General features: G+C 43.3%; 1 long non-coding RNA gene across 1 annotated transcript in view; it reads right to left on the reverse strand.

Moving 5' to 3' along the window:
* LOC109297025 overlaps positions 1 to 11,776 on the reverse strand; it is a 53,597-nt gene extending 41,821 nt beyond the window's left edge. The window contains exon 1 of the long non-coding RNA XR_002097158.1: positions 11,643 to 11,776. This is a non-coding gene — a long non-coding RNA (uncharacterized LOC109297025). The remainder of the gene's footprint in view (positions 1 to 11,642) is intronic.
* Positions 11,777 to 16,713: the final 4,937 nt, after the last annotated feature.

Raw genomic sequence — 16,713 nt, forward strand, 5'->3', positions numbered from 1 at the left:
AGCCCAGATGTTTCTAAGTCAGAACAACACAGGTTCAATGGAACATTTCAAATTTATTGAAACAAACCATTTTGTAAGATTGAAAAGAAAGTTTTGATTTAGTAAAAAATGCCAAGATTTCAATTTTTGTCTAGATTCAGGGCACAGTCAAATTTGAAATCACAAAATTTTCCATGGGAAATTATATTCCTAGCCGATTTCAAAACGCACATGATTACTGACTGATGGGCTACCTTCAATGATTTTTTAAGTTTAATTATAATTTGAATTCCCTAGTCTATGGTATTTTGTTTGGGGATGACTACAATATTCCTGTGAGAGATGGGAGTGTTGTTTTGGCAGTTATAGTCCAGGAAATAGGCTAGAAGCATCCTCCAAAGTACTCTGAGATGTGGACGTAAAAGTTTGTCTAACATCACTCCCAACTACACAACTGGTCCAATAAAAGATATCACAAAAAAAACTTTGCTTCTTGAGTATTCCTCTGGTGCAGTATACTGGAGCTGTGAAAAGACAGAGAAGTCCATTTCATATGTCAAAATTTAGTTCCCTTCAGATTTGGAATACCCTCCAGGTACCTCTACCAGGTGGACTGATATTAAATCCCTGGCCCTGTTAATTCTTCATTCCCCACTGTGAGGCCATCTCCATGGTAGGTCCTGCCGCAGAGCTTCTAGGGTATTTTTATTGAAATCCAGCTTTCTCTGCAAAATGTTTCAGTTTTGACCATCCCAAAATTCTAATGACAAAATGGTTCATCAAGTTTGTTTTTGATCAGCTAACCCTAAACTGATGACGTGTACTCTGAATCTTATCACCAACATAGCACAGTTTTATCACGGGTCTATCATCATGCTCTAGTTTTTTTATGCAGCTTTAGAAGAAACAACATCCTTTCCCTTGGTTCGTTGCTTTCTGGTAACCGGTACTGATAAGAATTTGGTAAATAATGATTAAGAGGAAGCTGCTGCCAGACAGTTCTCCAGTACGTTGTTTGAGAGTTGAGTTATTGTAATTCTAGACATGAAGTTTTTATAAGATAAGATTCAGTTCTCTTTAGCTAGGTTCAGAGCTTAAATCATTAACATTTAACAAGGAAGATACTTCCCCTTCTACTCAGACACTTCAGCTATAGCAGCTTCCTTCATATCAGTAAGTTTTCCCCTTTAGATTGTATCCAAAGCAAATGAATTTAACTTACAATTATGTGGCAGTTCCTACAAAGTTAACCTAATTCTGTTCTTTTGTAATACGTTACATTTAAAAAGAGGAAAAGTCCCTTCTTTGTCCCAGTGTTGTTTGTGCGGCAGAAAATTCCCAGGGATGATTCATGGTGTAATACAGGCAATTGGCACACGTGATCACTGCTCTGACTTTCAAGGATTGGGGAAGTATGGGGCTTTCCAAACAGTGTTATTGCATTCTCAGCTATTTTCAGCGAGATTAGCAGTTATTATACAAACACTGGGCATCAGAAGGACCCCAGGAAACCCACAATACAGGAAAAATGCTCTGTGGAATGGACAGTCACAGGAATGCCACAGCCTGTGCATCTGTCCCTAAACAAAAAAGGGACAGCTGTGAAACCAAAGAAGAGGGCAGGGTTATAGTCAGTGAATTTTTGAACTATGTGAATGAACTGGCCAAAATCCACACTTGGGTACTCTCAATCATAGATGCTATCGCAGCCCACAGGCTGCACCCTCTTGCAGGATTCTGTCTATCCTGGATGTCTGTGTAGGTTCTTAAGCACAGCCAATTTCACTTTTCATATTATATTTGTTCCTGTCAGAGACACAATAGTATTTTATGCCTCAATCATTATAACTGTCAAGAACAGTATTACAAGAATTGGAGGTATCTTGTAGCAGTACAGTATGTCATAATATTCTTTTAACCTAGGCCTTTAGACGGAAAAGAAGGAAAGTTGCTTGGAAAAACTGAAACCATCTGTAGATTCCATTACTGAGCATTTGAGTCCCTGCTGAGTAAAACATTGTGTATCTGCTCTTGATATTTACAGTATTTTCAGTCTATCATACTCCTACAGGAGTGCAAATGGAGCAGGACTAGGGCCCTGGAGCATATAGTGCAAGTCCATTTGATTTTCTTCTTTCAGTAATGTATTTTGAAGTATTTTTCATTTCTGTATGGACAGTTTCCTGACCTTGACTAGTTTGCATTCAGAGGAATTGTCACAATTGCTACTAAACCATGAAAAGGCTTTTATGCTGTGAACCCAGAATCATAGCAGTAAATGCAGTACAGGTGACCCTCGCTGTTCACGGGGGATATGTTCTCATGTCCCGCACAATTGGCAAAATCCGTGAATAAGGCACTGCATTCATGAAGTCAGTGCCTCCAGCGGCTGGGGGGGCACGGCTGCTCTGGCAACAGTGGGATTGTGGTGGCAGTGACGGGAGCATGGCGCTCCCGAGGAGCTCCTTTAAGTGTATTTAAGAAGCAGTTCAGGATTCACGAATATTTGAAACTGCAAATGCCGAACCTGCAAATAGTGAGGGTTTCCAGTATGTTGAAAAATTATTGGATTGGGCTTTTCCCTCTGGGCATGGGTCAGAGAAGGCTTTGCAGAGCTGGCTGCTTTTGAAGCTGTCTAACACCTGAGGAATGCAGGCTGGCAGAAAACCTTTCCATTGAGACTTTCTATCCCTCAGAATTGTTTTTACCACTTTTGTGGGTATACCTTCAATGCAGAGTTAGTCAGCAATATGCAAGTTAGTTCCTCTCCACTTAGCCTAGTCTGGTAAAAAAGAGCCACACAGTGAAATAATACTCAAAGCATTCATAGAGGTTGTTGCAGCAGCCAATGAGTTGTGCTAATTTGTTAGTACAGCTAACCACCACAGCTAGTCAAGAATTTTCTGAGGAAACTGTTTTTCATCGTAAAACACCAATTCATCCAAACTGGAATGAGTTGCGGATAGGTATTAATTTCACAAATCTCCAGTGAAACACAGGAAAAGTTCTGTCAGATCCCTGCTTTGTTTTCTTCCAGCTCACCTAGCAGGCTCTTGGAGAGCCAGTCCTTGGCAGGTCCAAGAGCAAGGACCACAGAAATACCAAAAGCCCTAGGATCCCCACAATTACCCATGGACTGGCAAGGAGCCTAGTAATCCTTAAAACATTTGCTTGTGCCAGGAACCTCAGGGCTACAGAGAAAACCTGCTATGGAGCTAAGAACATACAAGTCCTGACTTCTAAACTGCAAGGCATCTGGTTTAGTTGTGAGGCTAGGGTTTCTGGTATGACCCTACCACTAATGAGCCAGGAGCCTAAAAGTTCTTGAGGTGACGCCTGAAGCAGGAGTCTCAGAACTGACTCGTGAACTCATTTTCGTGTTATTATATATATATATAATTATTACCATATGTTGAAGATTTTTAATAGTCTGCTTTTAATTCCAAAAATTGAACAGTTTAAGAATTTTGGAACTTTCAACTTAATGGCTAATCCAACTCTCAGCTATCTCTACTAGTCTACACTCTCTTTTAGGCCAAGCAACCACAGGTAAAACCACCCCTACACTCAATTTCCACTTTTTTAACAAGTCTTCAGTAGAGAGGCTTTCCTAGTACAGCTATTTCTCTGCCAATAGACCTCCCAAGCAATATTCCCACAAATTTACACCTAGGTGAAGTGAAATTCTGTTTTCCTAATATTCCAAAAGTTTCTATTAGTTTTGCAGGCTCTTTTTTTTTTGTGTGCTTAATGAGTCTTAAGTCACATAACCACAAAGAACACCACCCATCATTACAGAGAGGACTTGAAGCCCATTCAAACACAGATTAGTAAAAAGCAGTTTCAGGAGTTACACCTGCCCTAACGTTTTCTAATTATTTTATGTTTGTGATTTTACAATCCTGTTTACCCCTTCTAAAATATCTTTCTCTCTTCCTTGTTGTATGAAGGGTTCACACAAAGAAAATGGAACTGGATTATAGCTGAAAGATAATAAAAGTGACTGTGCTGTCAAGTACACACAGAACCATAAAAAATAGGGCTGGAAGGGACCTCAGAAAGTAATCTATTCTAACCCTCAGTTCAAGGCAGCATCAGCACCATCTAAACCAACCTAAACAGGGGTTTGTCTAACCCAGTTGTGCTCAACCTTTTTGTGCTCCGGTAGTGCTTGGTCCCTCCCCACGCCAAATCCTGCCAATGGACCCAATCTGGCATGAATGGGCATGAGTGGTGGGGCCCTATCCGACCATTGAGGGGAGGGGGGTAAAGAGAGGCAGCCTAGCCCCAATCCAGCTGTGTGGAGAAAGGGGACTTGGACGGGTCCCAACACACACCGGTGGAGGAGAGGGGACATGGCCTAGTCCTGATCAAGGCCCACAGGGAGAAGGGATGTGGTCTGACTGCATGGGAGGAAGGGACCATGGCCCAGATCCTACGTAGCTGGGCCAAGAGAATGGGGCATGGCTTGGCCCTGCAGGAATAGAAGGTGGAATGACCCAGCCTTGAACCAGCCACACAAGAGGAGTGGGTATGACCCCCCTGCAGGGACAAGAGGGGACAGCTTGGCCCTGATCCAATCAAGTGAGGAAAGGGGGCTTGGCCCAGCCCTGATCTGGCCATGCCAGGGGGAGGATTGTGGCCCTCCTCCAACCTGCCACACTGGCTTGTGTTAATATTCACACCCTTCCTTGTTGTCAAGTTTCCCAACTTGTGGGGAACCGCATGGCCCAGACTCCAAGGCTCTGTGGGCCACATTTGGCCCATGGGCTGCAGGTTGAGCACCCCGATCTAACCTATTCTTACAAACTTCGTGAAGAACCCTCTCCCATAACTACCAGGCATAATTCCCAAAACATCAAAAGCCCTAACTTGCCACTGGTGACTCTCTGAGATAAGAATACTGTCTATGTCCTACCACTGCAAGGCCAGGAAGTAGTTGCTAAATAGGTTTAATAAAAGGAAAAACATAAAGATGAAGAAGTTTTGTGTTTTTACGTGTTTATTTTAAGAAGTTCTTAGCTATGAACAACTGAATTCCAGTGTAACAAACAGGTAAAATATTTTCAAATAGAAGCTATTTTTAAGTTCTAAGTTTTAAGCCTTTTCAAAGCTGCTTTTGAAAACTGACTTGCTCAGGGTCATCCAATGAATCAGTGTCAAAGAGGAATAGAATGCAGACTGCTTGAATGCTGCTCTTGTGCCCTGCCTCCCCTCAGAGCTAGGTCAGGCCACCCTTATAATAAAACACTGAAAAAAAATGGCAGTTGTGTCTAAGCAAGAGAAATGACCTAGCAACAATGGTTGACCTGGCTTTTATGCCCCTTCTAGCAACTTTAATGAAAGTTCTGAGCAGTGGGACTTACTAAAGGAGGGTCAGTTTGGTTCTACATGATGGACTTTCAAAGATGGGGTAGGAAATTACACATGAAAAATTATTGGCTTATAGCAGAGTAAGTGAGAGAAGAACCAGAATGCAAGGTTACTACCCAGCGAGTGGTCTGTGCGAAGGATTTTGTGTGCTTCACAATTTGGAGGTGTAAAATTGTATGTTCTTCATAAGTATTTGCAAAGCTACAGGAGGTGAGGTTACACCAATTTTCTTTAAAACAAAAGAAACCAATTTTATTCAACTGCCTGCATTATATTTATACCAGTTATGTAATAAATTAATATTCTTAACTGCAGGTCATTTGTATACAAGCTACAAACTGATGCCTGAAATTAGACCCATGCTTTTGCTTTCCATGCTGTGTCAGCACACTGCCATTAAGTGAGTGGGTGGACAGTGCTTCCTATCCCAGTCATTCCCAGTAAAGGATTTATTCACCATTTTTAAAGGTTAAGGAGGAAATGTGGTAATCATGCTATATGCATCTCCCATATGATTCATCTTTCATTGCTGAATTTCTTCTTTTTCTCCTTTACAGAACTTCCCTACAATGCATTTCATCAGAATTATATTCTTACATTCTGGCATCTCTCCAACTTTTTTTGTTTTACCTGTAATTCCCAGGCATAGTACAATAAAAATTGTCTTTAAAATACAGTCTTAAAAAGTACAGATTGGGGGAAAATAATGTAAGGTGTCCCTTTGTCCCAGGTTAGATCCTTGCGGTCAGCCTCTGTTTAACAAGAGTGTACAGATCCAGTATAATATTTCTTAAGCTAGATATAAAGAATGTGATTTAAATGCTAAGCATTTCCTCTTAAACCGTTTGCCTCATTACAGTTAATCCTAATGTCTTTCCATTTAGTTTATAACCTTTGTTGACAGCTGGAGATAATTTGGCCAACACACGTATTTGCTTAAAAGGTCAGACGTGATAAAAGCCAGAAGACAAGTGTGAGCCTAAGCATATATAAATATGTATAGGGGTAAACAAATTAATTTCAGGTTTGATAGCTACAGAAAATAAAGATGGTACAGATAAAATTTCATAAATGATACATGTTTTGTTGCTCTACTTACAATGGACTAATGCTAACTTATTTTCGGAAGACAATATATTGTGCAGAAGAGCATCTCTAATAATTTGTCTTGGAGGTTTTTCTATTTTCCTCACATTCATAAAAAGTAGTCCAAATTTCACAGACTGTCTGTCTGAACACAGGGCTCATCTGGAGTGAAAATATGCTGATTTTCTTTTTACTGAATAATGTTCCTGTTTTCACTCAACACCTCTCAGGATCTGAGCCCATGTACACAGCTCTCAGAAGGGTTTTATTCCACTGAACTGTTTGTCATTACCTTACTTTCCTAGGGAGAACAATTTCCTTTATATCCATGAACCATCCTCTTGTTGTCTCAGCTGCCAAATGAGGTCTTACAGATCATGTCTAGCCCATCAAAAGGACTGAGCGTGGGAGCACTGCAGTGTTCTCTATGCAGACTCCAACTTGAAAAAGGTGTAATGCACCATATTGCATGGTGTATAAATCAATGTTTGAAACCAAAATATTTACCTTTAAATTTCCACCTTGACTCACACACCGTTCCCTACGAGCAGCGCTGCCCAGACCCCATGCCAGCACACTGCCGCGTGGGGAAGCGGAGAGCTGACGGGCTTCAGAGAAGTTTGATCAGGCCCCTGGGAACTCAGGCAGCACGCGGCCAGCTGGCAGCCTGCTTGGCTGGGCCTGTGGAGCGCTGGGGAGGGAAGTACCCAGCATGCCCTGCAGCTCAGGGGCTTCCTGGCCTGGTGGCAGCTCTCCCACCAGCCATGGGGAGGCAGGCAGGCTCTGCCAAGAGCAGAATCAGGCCTCTCCCCACTTCTGCCTTCAGCAGGCTCCTGCAGCCAGCAGGATGCCTGGCACACCCTCCAGCAATGCAGGGTGTCGGGCAGCGGGGCAGGGGAGACTAGACATGTCAGGCAGGGCTGGTTTCCCCCCATCCCTGCTGGACACCTCATGCTATTCATGGGGCAAGCCAGCCCCTTCCTAGATGGCACCAGGCATCTGGCCAGCCACAGGAGACTGCTGAAGACAGAAGCAGTGATTCAGGGGCCCGATTCTGCTTTTGGTGGAGCCTGCCTGCCCCCCCCCCCTTGCAGCCAGGGGGCCATCTGCTTCCAGGCTGGACAGCCCCTGAGCTGCAGTGGGGGAGGAGGGAGGCTTGCCCTTCCTTCCACAGTGGTGGTACCCCCCAGGGCTGGCCAGACTGCCAGTGGGCCATGTGCTGCCTGAGCTCCCAGGGGCCCAATCCAACTTCTCTGGAGCCCTCCAGCATGCTGCCTCTCCTACAAATGCACCCGGGCTTCCAGCACCGTGCACACCATCCCCATCGCCTTCTCCCAGCCATGGTCAGGCAGGGTCAACTTATACACTGGATCTACAAAAATCCTAATTTTTTTTGTACAGAAATATGCGGTCGACTTATACACTGTGTTGATTTATTCACCATAAAATACGTTACCTGCCATAGAAGAGAGCTTGGAGGTGCTCACTATCTCAGGCACTTTTATCAGCACATGTTCAATGCCACTTCAAGGCTGCCATATTACATCCATTTTGGGATATAGCACTTCCTGGTTGGATGAGTTGAATCCCAAATACCCAACCTGGAGATCATCATGCTCTTTAAGATGTTAGGTTATAAAAATTGTTTTGTATTCTGAAGCCAAACACCCTAATCCCATAAAGAATCCAGGCTTAATAGATAACTGCACTAGGACCCCTTTATGTAGCTATGCTGATACAAATGGGTTGTAGGGCAAACATTAGGTTTCTTCCTCATGTTTGACCCAAGGAATGATTCCTCAGTAGGTGGACATAGATGCCAAATGAGTCAAAAAACTAAACTCCTAGCATCTCCCAATGCCGAAGGCATGCTGGAGAAGGCTGAAAGGGAAGCCAAAAGCGTGGAGATAGTAGCATACCTGGATGACCAGGGCACCAGCCCCTGGCATCAACTGTGTGTTAAGAGGAAGATGGGGCAAAAACAGCAGTAACTGTGCTGCTGGCCCAGCCAATGACACTACCGCATATGCTGTTACCACCCCCGGTGCTCAAGCAACCAGTTATGCTTCTGCATGGATGGAGCATTCCTGAAAAGCATCATGCGATCTATTGAACTAGGAGTGCAATTTAAACTTGAGCCTCTGCTAGTGCAGGTATTAATCTCGCTTCTTAGATATACTACTTCTATCTCATAGAATCATAGAAAACTAGGGCTGGAAGTGACCTGGGGAAGTTCTCTAGTTCAATTGCCCAATTAAGGCACAAATATCTTTCAGTAGTCTCTGCTACATGTTTGTCTAACCAGCACTACTATGAGAGATTGTCTCAAAAGTTTTACTCATGTCAAACTATATCACCATAGGTGGCTGGTGCCCCCTGAGTCTGGGGGGGCAGGGCACCAGCGACGAATTGGAAGTGCCGCCAGTGCTTCTTTTGGTGCCCCTATCCCCGGCCAGCACCAATCTTAGGGGGCACTGGTTGGTGCTTCTCTCAGTGCCCCCACTCCTCCCTGGCTGATGAGGGGGGCACATGCCCCTCTGTGCCTCCCCATGTGTTGCCTATGTATATCACATCTACTGTTTTCTCCCAATCCACAGAATCCATTAACTTGTCATAGAAGGAAATCAGGTTGGTTGGGCATAACTTGCTTTTGACAAGTTGAGCCAGTGTTTCTATTGCCAAGGAAGACAACATAAAAGGCCATTCCTGGTATGTGGCATGAATAAATTAAAATTAGTTGAACCTCTTAGGGAAATAACATAGGAATGGTCAGACTGAATCACACCCACAGTCCATCTAATACAGTATTTTTGCTCCAACAGAGGCCAACAGGAAATGCTTCAGAGGAAGGAGTAAGAACCCTGCAAGAGAGAGAGATTGGGTCATCTGTCCCTAACACTGGGTCTAACTTCTTTTTACAGTTAGTGACTTCCTAAGTGCTAGAGTGTGAGATTTAATATCCCTTCCAAAATGTGTTAGCAATAATTATGTCAACTCTGGATGTCCTGTTATCAGTATAAAAATACAATCCCTTTTTTAATCTTGCTAAATTCTGGGCCTCACTGACTTCCTCTGGCAGCAACTATGTGAAAAAGTTTCCATTTAAGAGGTTTGCATTTGCCACAGTTTAATTTCATAGAATGGCCTCTTTACCTTGTATTGTGAGACAAGGACAACAGCAGTTTTTGGTTCTCATAATACCACCTATATTTGAAGTTGCCTCATGCCTTTCAGTCTAAGCTAAATCTAAGTCTCAGCTTTTTTCAGCAGCTCAACACCATGACAAGCTTAAAATGTATAGGGTGATTTTTTCTACGCCTGAGGCTGAATTATTCTGAAAAGTTACAGTAAACCAGTTCAGCCATTCCAGAAAACAAAATTAAGGGAAAGTACAGTTTCTGCCTTTGTTAAAAAAAATATTCTCTCAACTGTTAATTGAGATTAACTGTCAAAAGATTCCCAGAGTAAATCATGCAGTCTTAAAATAGTCCTTATCCAAGCAAAATTCCAAACTTCTTCACAGAGTGTTTTATCTGAGGGAGGACTGGCCACATGTGAATAATGGGGGTCAGAATGACATTAGCAATATTCCTTATAACACATTAAACAAATATTTCTTACTCAGTACTTCCTCTGGATTTCCTGATGTCAAAACATGTTATTTTAAACCTATGTTGCAAGTATTATCATCTTCCAAGTTACCAGCTTTGTTTATATCAAATTCTGATATCCCTCATACATATAGCATGTTGTTTTAAATCATTTGTTAAATCATTCTCTGATACAAGATATGAGGCTGACACACATACCTTATCTTCATGCTATATGTCAGTGCAAAGCACGTCCCAGTAAAGCATACAGTATCAGTAAACGTAGCCAATAATTCTGCTGGCCTGTAAAGGAGTCTCTTTGTTTCAAACTTCTGACATATGACCAATTGCATATGACTCAGATGGTTTTCAATAAGCCTTTTCAGCCAGTATACCATATCATCTGATTTTAAAGATGCTACAGAAGTCCTGGCAAAATTACACACTGATATTTTATTTGTATTAAGTAAAAATGCTGTAGGTTGTCAACCACAAAATAATAATTTGCTCTTAGAGAACCACTAATTTACTCCTCAACTCTGACACTAAATTTTGTCATTTTCCACAATACTGTGATGTGCATGGTGCTACCATAGCATTACTCTTCTGTCTTTCTTGTTCATGGCAAAAGAAATGCAACACCTGCAAGTTTCTTAAATACAAGAAAACTAATACAACAACACTTTTCTGCACTGAGTCCAATATAAAGAAGAGTTTATCAAAGAAAAATAGGGGATTAAATTATTTTTTTTAACCATGGGGTTAAAAAGTTGCCATGGGGTTTGGACTTACCTTCCTAAGGTTCATTTGGAAAATTCCAACCTGCATGTTTATTTGAATGCAACAGAACCACTCATATACTCAACTTTTAACATGTACTTAAATGCAGTATTAGACCAGGGCCTATGCCACTAGCAGAACCTTATCACTCGGCAGGGAAGGAAAGGGTGGCCGGTGCATTGTCCAGCACTCCATAGCCCTGAAAGAGTGTGGCAAGCTAAGGAAATTTCTGCCATCTCCTGAACACAATAGTGATTGTAACCAGAGTAGTGCAAGTGATTGGTTCCTCTGCAGAGGCGCAGTAAACATCAGAGGAATTTCATAGCAAGGTTATAGTGGCGTACAATATAAAGATGGTTGATCAGCTATTATGGCCTATCTGGTTGGTCGCTCAAACCAAAAAAATAGTTTAGTGATATGAATCTAAACTGTCATTGTGCAAATAGAAGGGAGAAGATTGTAGAGTCCTCTGAAAACATGTTACTTGACATCTGCAGAATATTTTGCTTGTGATGTCTGTTGAAGAATGTGCATAGGACTAAGGAAGTGGATCCACGACAGGGTTACTGCTCTCCCAACTGTTAACACAAAACACATTTTGCACCTGGTCCCAGTGCACTCAACCTGTTTCAGGGTGGGGTGTGCACAGGGCACACTGTAGTGCTCCCACTATAGACATGGCCTCTAAGGTTTGCTTTGTGTAGAAGCTGGTTCATCACCCAGCTGTCTTCAGAACAGGCAAAACCTGGCCATTATATGTTACAAGAGCACAGAGGAAGGGCAGATCGACTGCAGTCATGTTTTATTAGTTTTGACATGTAAATATACGCTTACCTGGAAACTGATGTCACAGTGAATGTAGAGAAGATGGCTAGCCAAGTAGAAGCAATCCCATATGTTTTTTTCCCTCCGTTTAGTCCCAAGTCTATTAAGCATCATCATATTCAAACAGGGCTTTTTGTACTGCTATCCTGCAGCATATGAAATATATTGTGCATATAATGATTACAAAACAGGGTACATAGTACTGCATTGTCTTCAATATTTGTTACTGTTACACTTTCCTAGTAACGATTTTTTTTTAATACAGCTCCCAAAGAGCGCTTTCACTGCCACAGAGTCAGAGCCTCATCCGAGGTAAATCTGTGTCGCTCAGTTTGATTTCATTAGAGATACAACAGTTGAGGATCTGGCTTACCTTATTCAAGAATCAGGTGGTGACATGGAAGGAACAAGGTTGTGGGCTCGTCAGATCCCATGAGAACTGAGCATTCAAGCTGCCATGTTTTAAACATGTTTTAAACAGCAGAAAATCATCTGTTATTAAAAAAAAAGAGAATTTTAAAACCTGCTTGGAAAACTTAAAACTAACATTGCGTTTTCTGCTTTGCTTGAGCTTGCCAGTGACCTAGCAGCTCAAAATGTTTTCCTTCTTCACTGCAGGCTTAAAAACAGGGCTACACAGAACTCATCTCAGTGTTGCTGCTGCTGCAGCAGCTGGAGAGACCTACTTTTCCTTTCCATCTTCCCTAGTCTGACCTTCATATTGTATCTTCCTCTTCTTTCATCTCATAGTCTTTATTATGGAGCCTATAATAAAGTCAATAGACAGTAAAAGAAAATCCCTGTGGGAGCAGAGGCTGTGGGCCTATTATAAAAGCTTAAATTCCCACCTGCCACTTGACTAGCGAAAAAGCTTGGATTCACCACTCTATTCCAGATTATGTAAAACTATTTAAATCCTGAGTGACAGTATTTACTAAGACAGCTGTTGGGCTCTCCAGTCACTATGGGTTAGGAAAGGGATTGGGGCATTTGGTAAAAATTTTCTTGTTGTTCAGTTCTTTGCCAGAAAGACCTGTCACTATTTTTGTCCACATAGAGGAAAATATAAAAAAGCATTTTACAGATAATCAGACTTAAAAACAGACATTGGTTTAAATTTCATTTTCCATTGCCATCCCCTACTATTTCTAGGAAGTGGTGGCTTAGTTATGTACATCATCACAGAAAGAAGGGAAGGATTGGAAGGAGGGGCTGTGTGAATTGTTCATTTCCCAACAGTATTCAGCTCAGTACATTTCTGGGCAGGAGATTAAACAACAAAGATGCTATCATACTTTTAGTCAGTCAAATATTTAACCATTTCCATTTATCTTATTAAAGCTGTACAGTTTTCAGGTACTGCCATCCTCAGTGGTATTTCAAACTAAGCTGTTTATCAGCAAAAAGCAAGAGCTTGAATTCAGGAAAATGAAGCAGTTTATTGTGACCATGGCTAGGCTGCCTGTATGGAAAATTAGACAATGAGTCCCAGTCAGCCGATTAAAGTGAATGGAGAGAATCCCATTGACTTCAGTGAGCTTGGGGCCAGGTCTTAAGTACCTGTCTGAATTCTAGATATACACAGTGATTCAGATCTGTTCAAAATTTATATTTTTTTAAAAGGATATGATTATGATTTTATTGCATTCAGTTTCTGATGGAATTCTAATGGAGGTAGATCAGATCAATGACTTACAAATATTACTGAATAAGAAATATCCATGCAACTGACATCAACCCAAACTGATGTAAAATCTAATATTTTACTATCTGTATTTGCCAGAACCATCAAGTAGCCCTGCAGTGCATACAACAAATGCCAGATGACTTTATTATTGTCAACTTTGTCCTCACTTTGCCTCATCCACCTACCATTTCTTTCTTTTCTTTTCTTTTTTTTATCTTGGAGTAGTTACTTTGGGCCATTAGCTTAGCTGCTTTACACCAGTCTGACAGGAAAAAAAAGCAGCCAGGATACAAGAATGAAAATGCAGTTAAAGAATCCCCTGGCATGGTAGCCTGTCCAGGTTGTGTAGATCCACCATAACCAGACCCATATCACTGGATCCCAGCATACCATTCAGATTGACAGGCAGCCTGGAGCATAGCCATTGCACCTCATACTCCAGTGATCTCCAGGCAGGGAATGACTTCTGGGGACTGTTCTTTGAAATGAAACTTGAGGCCTCAGTGTATCTCAGAATCGGGAGAATAGTAAAATAGCATCTCCAAGTACAATTTGGCCAGACTTGGAAATTTGGCCCACAGTATATTTTGCTTCCTTATAGTGTGTAGCAGAGTCTGGGTGCTAATATATAATGTTAAACTGCTAACAATAATGTTAAACTTATCATTAGTTCAAGGCCATGGGGCTGTCAAAAGACAAACCAAAGCACATAGAAAACCCAAAGCCTGAGCACTGATTTAACCCGTGAACAGAAGACTTAAAGACTCCATGATACCCACTAAAAACTTTTCTATTGATTTTGCTTGGAAAGCACTCTGCCTTCACATTGGTAGGATACATTATAAAGCAGTATAAGGAACAGAATGCAAATACAAAAGATTTGTCATTTAACTTAAAAAAAAAAAAAAAAGCTAGCCCCCCTTTCTTTTTAAACTGATGAGATTCTGAACATCCCTATCAAAATGCCAGGCTCCAGAATGAAACTGATGTGAGCAAGAAGCAAAGAAAGCACCAGCAAACAAGGCCTCTGATGCCACATGAATTAATCATCCCACTAAATCTTTTATTTAATAAGATAAAATTATGTAATTAATTTTTAACTACAGAAAGGATTTTGATAATTCAGGCAGCTATATTTACCATTCACCTAATTAAATTTTGAATAACTACCTTCAGCCTGTTACTCTCTGTGATTATGAGCAATTGGAACAAGATACAAACCCCCCTGCCCCCCTGCAAAAAAAACCCCAAAAAACAAAAAGCAAAAAAACCCTAAATGGCCATGATCCCTGGGAGATGGAAAAGGCTTTCATAACTTACTGCTGTCAGAGGGCATGTCTACATGAGACGCTTTACTAATCAGTAGACTAATCTACTGCACAGTAAATCATCTCCGTCTACATGTGTGCACATTTATTGCACAGTAAATTAATCTCTGCACAGTTTACTACGTATATTTACAGGTAATAGCTAACTAACTGCAGTAGATACTGTACAGTAGCACACGTGTAGATGCTGACTGGAAGCAAATTTACTCCAAGTCAGCCCCAATACCAGGGGGGCACAGGAGATGAAGAACTCCCCTGGTTCTGGTGCTGCTCAGCTCCCAGCTCCCCACAGGACCTTGGAACTGAGCAGCATCAGGACTCGGGAGCTCTCTGCTTCCCTGCCCATCCAACCAGCCTCAGCTGCAGGGGAAAGCCCCGCCGGGCATAGGGCTTGTCCCCATGTGCCTGGGGCAGAGAGAGCTCAGCAGCAGCAGCTGCCTGCCAGCCCCATGCACATCAGGTCCCCTCCCAATGTGCAGGGGATAAAAGACACCTGCTGCTGAGCTCTCCTGGCCCTGTGCACATCAGGACTGGCCCTGTGCTCCCTGCCAGCTCACAGGCTAGCACCCTAAGGGAGCTTGGCACTCCCCCTGCCTGCTGCAGGGGTTCAAAGCAGTGTAGGAGCAGCCCTGTACTGGACTGCTCCCACTGGGCACATCTACACATGCAAGCACGTGCACCTCTAGCAGCTCAAATAGAAGCAGTGCAAATTTGAGCAAGGGCTTTTTGCCTCAGACATGCACTTTGGTGTGGGGCAGTACCTGTGCTAGCCCCAGCAGTATAAAAAGCTGCCCTGCTCTGGCCCCATCAGTACAAAAAGCTGCCCTGGTAAGCAGCTCAGGGCTATTCACTCTCAGGAGCTTCTGGGGCCCAGCTAGTTGGTACCTGGGGACACTACCCCTTGTGCCAGCTGGACTGCTGAAGCAGCCCTGAGAGTTCCCTGCATCCTCTACCCACTGCAGCAGTCTGGCAGTGGGGGCTGCTGCCTGGCTGTGACCTGTTGTGCACTTGCCAGACCCAGAAGGGGACTGCACAGCCAGTAGAGTCATCTGCCCCTCTGGGCCAGCTGCCAGTGGGCTGAAGATGCAGAGTTGGCCTTTGTGCGGCACTACTGCTATGTGTGCCCCTGCTTGGCCATCTGGGCAGCTACCGCCTAGAAGATGCTCCCAGTGTGGTGGCCTGCTTTGAACTGTCAAAGCATGTCCTCCTGGCCCGAATTGGCCAGGAGATCAGCCACCTCCAGTGGGGTCCAAGGTGCTAGCACTGAGCAGGCTCCTCTGCCTGGGCCCTGCCACTTGCCTCCCTAGCAGGAAATCTGGTGTTCCCTATTTGAACACTGAAAAATCTCTGATAAAATAATCCCAAAGTCACTCTGTAAAATACCCTGAAATCCATGTTTCTCCACAATTAAAACAAAAGACCACTATATAGAAAGCGAGTGAGACAGAGAGACAGCGATCAGTTGAGCCATGTTTTATTGATATATCTACAGTGTTCAAGCAATTTGGAAGCCTACCAGTGTCTCTATCATCATAATAAAATGAATTCTAAAGACCTATATGTTTTTCTGTTTGCCTCTGGTCTTCTTACCATAGAGCATTTAGAGCTCCCTGTGACCCCTTCACTAACCAGGATGTGGGGACAGCTGCCCCTGCAGCCACAGCTCCTGCCAGCAGGTCGCATCCTGTCTGACAGCTGGGCACACTGGGTGTGTGCTGGGGGGATATGGGGTTTACAGGAGGGGTGTGGAAAGTGGGGTGGGGGGATGTGGGGTGTGTGGATTGTGGGGGGACTGTGGGAGTGGCTGCTCAGGTGGGGTGGTTCCCCTGCCCCCTGCAGGGCAGAGCCCCCTGCACAACTCACGGACTTCCCCCACACAAGCCTACAGCCCCCCATAAGGGCCACAGCCCCTCACAAGGGTTACAGCCACCCCCAATGGGGGCCACATGGCCCCCACAGGGGCTACCACCCCCCCGCTCAGGAAGGGTGGGTCATGGCCCACATGCCCCACCCCTGCGTGCTCCCCCAGCCCCCTGGATTGCTGTCCTGCCTGGCCCCATCCCCC

The sequence above is a fragment of the Gavialis gangeticus genome, unplaced genomic scaffold (assembly GCF_001723915.1).
Source record: "Gavialis gangeticus isolate Ggan-Ray unplaced genomic scaffold, GavGan_comp1, whole genome shotgun sequence".
NCBI lineage: Eukaryota > Metazoa > Chordata > Crocodylia > Gavialidae > Gavialis > Gavialis gangeticus.